Source organism: Portunus trituberculatus, chromosome 39 (genome assembly GCF_017591435.1).
Source record: "Portunus trituberculatus isolate SZX2019 chromosome 39, ASM1759143v1, whole genome shotgun sequence".
Taxonomy (NCBI): domain Eukaryota; kingdom Metazoa; phylum Arthropoda; class Malacostraca; order Decapoda; family Portunidae; genus Portunus; species Portunus trituberculatus.
The window spans coordinates 11,404,794-11,413,249 of record NC_059293.1 but is presented as its reverse complement, the minus strand read 5'-3'; the positions used below and the strand labels follow the sequence as shown (position 1 = coordinate 11,413,249).

The 8,456-nt window shown below is 41.0% G+C and overlaps 1 long non-coding RNA gene across 1 annotated transcript; it reads right to left on the bottom strand.

The window, feature by feature from the left end:
* Positions 1 to 3,295: 3,295 nt before the first annotated feature.
* Positions 3,296 to 4,863, bottom strand: LOC123515688. Its single transcript, XR_006677962.1, has 3 exons — positions 4,809 to 4,863; positions 4,307 to 4,420; positions 3,296 to 3,319 (listed from the first exon to the last, which is right to left on the bottom strand). It is a non-coding gene; the product is annotated as an uncharacterized LOC123515688 (long non-coding RNA).
* Positions 4,864 to 8,456: the final 3,593 nt, after the last annotated feature.

Here is an 8,456-nt window from a genome sequence, read left to right as displayed (position 1 = left end):
AGGGACTACATCATGCTTCTCTCACACCTACCGTTGGCATACGTACATTATCTTCCGCTTCGTGACTCACTGCTCCTTCACATATGCAAGCTGTCCATACATTCTGGAATTAACTTTTTTGCCTCTTCAGTTTCATACCTGATCCTCCTCAACTGTCTTCACACCCTATTCAATCTCTTTCTCTTTCTCTCACTCCTGGTGTCCTTAACATAGCTCTTAGTTCCAACACGGCTTACATGAACTGGCACTCGGAATGTTGCATCTCTTTCTATCTCCGCTGATCTTTCTAACTGCATGCTTCTCCTCCTGCCGCCTCGCTGCACAAGGCTTTCTTCTTTCTCTTACCCCTACTCTGTCCAACCCTCTATCACAAGAGTTAACCAGTACTCTCAATTATTCATGTCATTCTCTGGCAAACTCAGAAATTCCCTGCCTGCTTCTCTATTTTCATCTTCCTACGACTTGACTTCTTTTAAGAGGAAGGTTTTAAGATATTTGTCCCTAATTTTTGGATAACTTTTAATAACTTTAAAAGAACTGGCAATCCAGTGTGCCCTTTTTCCAGTTTTAGTTGCCCTTGGCCAGTCTCCCCTCTTACACACAAAGAAAAAAAAATAATAATAACAATATTTTTCATCAATTGCTTACTCTGCCATTTTCGTATCAATATTATTTAGTTTTCATAATTTACGTCTGAAAACCTTTTATGACGCAAGAGAAGAACCATTACCTTATTTACTCTTCACCACTCACGTGTCAACAAATTTATATTGTAGTATTGCCGCCTCCGGGAGCGCTGTGAGAGGGGCGGGAGGTACTGTGTGGGAAGGCAAAGGGGCGATGAGAGAGAATGGGAAAAAAAAAAATAAATAAATTTATATCTTTAATCTTTTTTTTTTTTTTACGGTTCTTTTCAATGTATATTAGGGTTTCGATGTTTTTTGTGTTGTAAAGTGTTGTATATTGCAATGAAAGAGGTAATGGAAAAAATAAACTAGATACATTCAGGTTTCATAAAGTTTACCATCAAATATCTTCGTTTTCTCTTATACTCATCTGTCATTCAAATTCACTTTTTTTTTCTCTCTCTTCTCAGTAACAAAATACTACTACTGAAGTTGGTCATCAAGTGGATTATGTTAGTAATTAACTACATGCGCGACTAAACTGTGAACACATTAAAACACTAAAAAACGAGTTATATCAAAATCTAATTGAGTTACCTACAAAATATTCGTTCTTTCTCTCTCTGGTAACAGTAGTAATTACCAAACATAGTAACAACCTGGCAGTAATAACAGTAACAATAGTGGGAGTAGCCTACTCTTGAAATAGTAGCAACATCACATGTGCTAGGAAAACTGACCATTTTGATTCAGAGCTAACCTTATTTCTACATTTCAATCACTAATACCAAACTTCTCATGTCTAAACTAACACTCATTCTTGCTCTCTCCTCCTCCCTGCGTCCCCTCGTAGTACTAAGTCCAAGTAGTTGAAGAGATAAGAACATTCTCAACACAGATGCAACATGTACGGTACTCCCTCCACCACTGTCCAACCCACGATATGTACTCGTATATCTGGACCGTGGCCCAACCAACTCTCACTAGCGCTGAAGAGTCGAGACTGGAGAGTGGAGAACCGAAGATTAACGAACATATTACTTAAATATGTTAATTCTTTCCCTTCTAAGTCTCATTCTCGCTGGTACATAAAAAAAAAGTGTTGATAAATTATAAGTATGTGACTTACTTTTACTCGTTCCTAGGTACATATGTGGTTGTGTTTATTTTGTTTTGTTAACCTCTTCAGTACTGGAACACATTTTTATCATACTTTTGGGTATAATTAGACGATTTTACCTACATAAGGAAGGATCTATGGAGGTCAGAAGATTAATGGCCAGACTCTTCACTATTTTAATCCCCCACATAAGTTTTTGAAGCTCTATAAAATCACCAAATAGAAAACAGAATGAATGTGGTACTGAAAGGTAGGATGTGTTTCATGGGTTTGAATCTGTGTCGATGCTTTGGTTCTGTTCCCAGTTTGTCTCGCCTCCTCTCCTCATTCCTTCTCCTTCCTTCTTATCTCTACGGTCTCTTTCATTCATTCTCATCTATACGATCTTTTTTCTTCGTTTTCATCTCTTTAGTTTCCTTCGTTCATTCATTCATTTATTATTTCAATCGTTCAGCCCCGTATTTTCAAAAGATTCATGGATTCAAGGATTAGTTTTAAGAGAAGCAGAAATGGCCGTGTCTCCCTCCGATCTCTCTCTCTCTCTCTCTCTCTCTCTCTCTCTCTCTCTCTCTCTCTCTCCAGGAAAGCTAAAGAAAAAGAACATCAAAATCAAAGTATTCCAATATAAGACTTAGGACTTGAACAGATGCAGCATCGTAACAGACATTATAGACGCACCGGGAACGCCGTAACGGGAACAAATAGCAACGTAACACTGAATATAACATATAAACAATAACAGGAACAATAACAATACTAATGGTAAAGAAAACAAGTAGAACAAAAATAATAACGCGGGCATGGTGGTGGCGGTGGTGGTGGGAGCATGGATCACCAGGTTGCCCATACCGCCCCTGCCTGGCCACCGTCAGCAGAACCTCTCCAGGAGCAGATCACCCATGTACAGTAGTTAACAGCAATATGCGTGTTCACAATATGCATTTTTCACAATATGTAGCTTCATTCCAAAAATATTATTTTTTTTTTTTTAAATGCGAAATGGAATTATTAATATGAGAATTTGATCGTATGATTATACACAAAATGGTGTTTACCCTCAATATGCGCATCTCGGAGCTAGGTGACCATATGCCATTTTTCCTGCTTCTTCAGTTCATAATATGTGTTTTCGCAATATACGTGGATTTTTGTCACCCATAAAGGCGCATATTAGAAGTAAGCACAGTAGGCCTAGCTATTTTCCGCAGCAATACTTCTCACACCTGCAGAAGTGGGGAGGGATCACTCTATGGAGGAGGAGGAGGAGGAGGAGGAGGAGGAAGGAAAACACCGCTCAAATAAGGACGTAGGTGAAAAGATGATTCAACAAATTTATGGATGAGGATGATAGGTGGAATTAGGTAGTCATGTTTATACAGGGACTGCAACGGCTAGGTCTAACGGCCTCTTGCAGCTTTCCTCATTTTCTTTTCCTCTTATGTTCACTCACTGCAGCCTGCCTCGTCGTCCATCATGGGGCAATCCACTAGACCGTCACACACTTGCACGTCACATATTTCTTTTCCACTGGCGCAGATGAATATGTGGTCGCCATCACAACCTCCTCCATCACCTGCAGGCAGATAAACTGTTACTGCATGTTCAAGGAGGCGACTGGCGAGAGAGAAGTGAGTGGTGGAAGCAGCGGCAGGGTTAGGAAATCGCAACTCGTAAAATCTTAGAACGCATTTACAAACACCTTGGCGTCCCATCTCGACTACGTTTAGCAGGCTGCAGTGAGAGGTGCTGCATGGAGTCTCAGTGTTTTCATGATTCCAGAATGATGAAAGGTGGATAACGAGGAGGGAGGAAAGAAATAACAAAGAAAGAAGGATATAAGGAACGCCTGACTACGTCACACACACACACACACACACACACACACACACACACACACAGTGAGTTGGTACGGGATGTAAATCGAGGAGTTGTGACCTTGTTGTCCCGGTGTGTGGTGTGTGCCTGGTCTCAGACCTATCCCAAGATCGGAAATAATGAGCTCTGAGCTCGTTCCGTAGAGTAACGTCTGGCTGTCTCGTCAGAGACTGCAGCAGATCAAACAGTGAATTACACACACACACACACACACACACACACGGTCTATGAGCTCTGAGCTCGCTCCGTAATGGGGAAGACTGGCTGGGTCACCCAGCCTGGGTGACCAGCAGGCGAACAAGGTGAATTACACACACACACACACACACACACACACACACACACACACACACACACACACACACACACACACACACACACACACACACACACACACACACACAAACACACGTTTCGTTATTACTGTTTCATAGCTTCATTTCTGATAACCTGATAAGATGATCTGGACTGAGCTGCTGTGTAGTACAATGCAAAGGAGGGGAAGGGCGAATGAAAGAACGAAGAGCTGTAACAGGATGGATGGAGAGAAGGAGGAGAGGATTAAATCGTGTTGTTATGAGTGCTAAATTACTGCCGGGGTCATGAAAACAGTTGAAAGCGTCTCGAACTTCCTAGATAACCAAATAGAAGCTGCAAAGATAGACGCGGGCACTATCTCACTCACCGTCACAGTTGGCTTCGTCTGCCCAGTCCTGACAGTCAGGTACGCCGTCGCACCAAAGCTCACCCGCCAAGCAACGGAAGCCATCACACAGAAACTGCTCACCCGCCGTGCAGCCTGAGTGTGGCAAGGAGCATCAGCAGGAGAGAAGTCGTTAGTAGTAGTAGCAGTAGTAGTAGTAGTAGTAGTAGTAGTAGTAGTAGTAGTAGTAGTAGTAGTATGGTATAGTAGTAGTAGTAATGGTATAGTAGTAGTAGTAATGGTTTAGCAGTAGTAGTAGTAGCAGTAGTAGTAGTAGTAGTAGTAGTAGTAGTAGTAGTAGTAGTAGTAGTAGTAGTAGTAGTAGTAGTAGTAGTAGCAGTAGTAGTGGTAGTAGTTGAAGTAGTAATAGTTGTCAGTTCTTGTCATATGGCCTTAAAACACGAAAAGCGCATAATGTTTGAAAAGGAAATTGATATAACATGTTGCAACACACACACACACACACACACACACACACACACACCGCAGTCCTCGTCGTCCGCCATGGGGCAATCCTGCACACCGTCACACTTCTGCACCTCGCACACTTCCTCCCCTCCAGCGCAGATGAACATGTGATCGCTGGCACACCTCCCAGATCCTCCGCCTGTAGGCATGGATGAGGCAGATGGCATGAGAAGAGGAAGAAGGGAAGAACTGATTTACTGATTGACAGGGAACTCGCCGCAAAGAGGAGCAAGGAAAAATGCTGGATATTATACATTTAAAACTCTATATTCTATACTCTACAGTCTACACACTCATTTAATGGTTTTCATAGAAATAACCTTAGCATATTGATTTCGAGACGGTGGCTGTTTATTTCTGGGCAAAACCTGTCTTGTCTGTGTGAGTGACTGAGTAAAGTTAAGTTTTTTCTTCTTTTTTCATGCAAGAGCCACTGGTCAAGAAGCACAAGAGCTGAAAGGTGCCCACAGAGATGCCAATCCAATATATCAAAACTTAACTTAGGTCTTAAACAGTAACTTAAATGCTATCTTAACACCATCCTAACTCACCAGCATTCCTATCTCCTTTCCTCTCCTCTTGTGAGTTCTCTTGAAGGGACGATGGCTCGGACGCTAGGATCTCCTCGAACATATCCTCGTCCTGGAACGTAAAATCATCGCTAGGCTGCGGATGGAGAGAGAGAGAGAAAAAAAAAAATGAAGGGTTCAGAATGATTGACAGTGCACGATGTTGAATTCTTACATTGCTCCGACCGACAGAAGTATCTATACAACTTAGTGAATTTTGAGATGTGGAGGTATAGAAAAAAAAAAAAAATAAGATACAATAAGTCCACCTCCACTTGCTAACTTGGCCTGACTATTGGCTACTCCACTTAACCTTATGCATTGAGTCCCACCCGAGCAACAAAAAAATGAAACACTGCAAAAGAATAAGAGGATGGATCATAGAGGAGAATGATTCGATATCCAATGCAGGGTGAAAATTAAGGGCAGGAAGAGGAGAAGGAAGATGGGGAAGAAAAAAAGAAGGTGCAAGAGAAGATAGATGATGGGGAGAATATCAACAAATAGAAGAAAAAGAAAAAATAATGACATGAATCGCGCAAAGGGGAAAGAGATAACAGAAGGTAGGCTAGGTAAGAGAAGAGAAGACAAAAATTACACGATGAGGTCGAACATTGTAAAAATAAAGAAACATAGAGTGGGAAGGAATGGTTGAAATCACTCGAAGAAGGAAAAAGGAAGGATGAAATAGGAGGAAGTGATAGAAAACAGAAGAGAGTAATGTGTATAGAGGAAAGATGTGCGTTTTACCTTTGGCATGGCGTGGCTGAGCAGGGCGTGGGTGAGGAGTACCAGCAGCAGCAGCAGTAGTATAAGTCTCATGGCTGTGGCTGGCTAATTATCCTTGTTACTAATGGTTGTGGTAGTGATAGTTGACTAGTTGTTGTGGAGGTGGTGTGCAAATAACGACTAACAAAATTTTCAAGAACACTCACCACCATCACCATTACACACAATCATAAGTACATAATCTCAAAATGTCAATGCCTCAACGGACTCAAGCTTTCGTCAGCCAATCAACACTCACTGAACTGCAGACGTCTCTCTTGCCCTCTGCCTTCCCCAATGAGGAGAGATGAGGGCCGGAGGGAGACGCGGATGGAGGGAGGGAAGGAGGGGCAAGGAAGCAAGGAAGGTGTTAAAGACGAAGGAAAGGGTTATCAGTGAACGCAAAACACAAACCTTAACGTAGATACTGAAGGGAAAACACGTGCGCAGTGAATGTGACTGATATGCAACACACGAGTCAATGTATATTTATCCTCTTTATCTGCTTATTATGTTCTCTCTCTCTCTCTCTCTCTCTCTCTCTCTCTCTCTCTCTCTCTCTCTCTCTCTCTCTCTCTCTACAAAAATTACAAGATTTCCTGTGGCAAAAGTACAGTAAGTATACTTGTAAATACATAAGGAACTCTCTCTCTCTCTCTCTCTCTCTCTCTCTCTCTCTCTCTCTCTCTCGTGGCTCTATTGAAAAAGCCTGTTTGGCGACATCATTATACCAGCAGTGGCGTAGGAAGCGACACTCTCTCTCTCTCTCTCTCTCTCTCTCTCTCTCTCTCTCTCTGGAAGTAGGCCAAAGATATAGAAGGAAAAAAGAAATATATACTTATACCCAGTTTGCAATGCTACTCCTAAAAAAAAAAAAAAAAAAACCAAGAAAAGAATGAAAGAAAAAAAAAAAAAGTACTTTGCCTGTTCATTCTCAAAGGTGTCTGTAAAACAACTCAGGTCTTAGGAAGGAGGAAAAACAGAAACAAGTTGAACAGTCTAGTTTGCCAGTAAAAGGAATGAAAGAGTGAAGATACAGGTCAGCATTCGCAATAGTGAGGTGAACAGAACAGTGGTGAACGCAAGCGGAAAATGAAGTGTCATTGATCTAGAAAGTAACAAAAACGACTACGGAAATAAGAGTCAAAGTCAGAGGGAGGGTATTATTATATAGTGTTCAACTAGGAGCGAGGTGGACAGAACAGTGGTGAACGAAAGCGGAAAATGAAGTGTCAATGATCTAGAAATGAACAAAAACGACTACGGGAATAAAAACAGTCAAAGTCAGAGGAAGGGTATAGTGTTCAACTAGGCACGAGTTTATTGACAGCTTGATCGCACTTGTCACGCGCCTCAAGGCATGACCAAACTTATCGGTAACTACGCGGAAGTGAAATGCAGGGAATCAAAGAATACTTTAGTTTAGACGAATCAAACTGGGTAATGCCTTAGGAAAATGCAAGCTTTAGATAAGGGGGTTTAGGGATAAAGAAAGCTTTTTGGTATTCTCTCTCTCTCTCTCTCTCTCTCTCTCTCTCTCTCTCTCTCTCTCTCTCTCTCTCTCTCTCTCTCTCTCTCTCTCTCTCTCTCTGTGGATAAAGAGTAACAAGCTTACACTGAATTTAAATAAAACAAAGTTCCTGGTGACGCCCTCTTATGTCTCATCCATTGTGCCCACCAATGATGATAGATAATGTTCCAATGAATAAAGTAATTTGATTTAAATTTCTAGGTGTAACTATTGATAACAGGTTGAAATGGAAACATTACATTGACATCATTAACTCCAGAACATCTGTATTAACCGGCATTCTATTTAGACTCAGGGAATTTATAAACGGAAAATGTTTAAGACAAATTCATCTCTCGTTAATATAACCACACTTACAATATGTTGTAGTGCAATCTGGGGAGGAGCATACAACATTTACATAGATAGTATTTTGGTTTGCCAGAAAAAGTTATTCAGGATGATGTTTTTTAAAAGTCGATATGCACACACGAAAGAATTATTTAGTAATCACAAAGTATTTACCGTCTCAGACATTATTAAGGTACAAACGATTTTATTTGTTCATAAGTCTTTGCACTCCTTTACCAAAGACCAAGGTTTCACACTATTTTCCCACAATGCTGCACGCAGAACTTTCCATCTTCGCTTACCATTGTACAGAACTTCCCACGCAAAACAGAGTATTCTCTCTAGAGGTGCTCAACAATGGAACACTGCCAGAGTCCATCATTACAGATACCAATTATATTACATTTAAAAGTAAACTCTTGAAAACAATACTTAGTTACTATTAACATTTGAAGAATTTTTATGT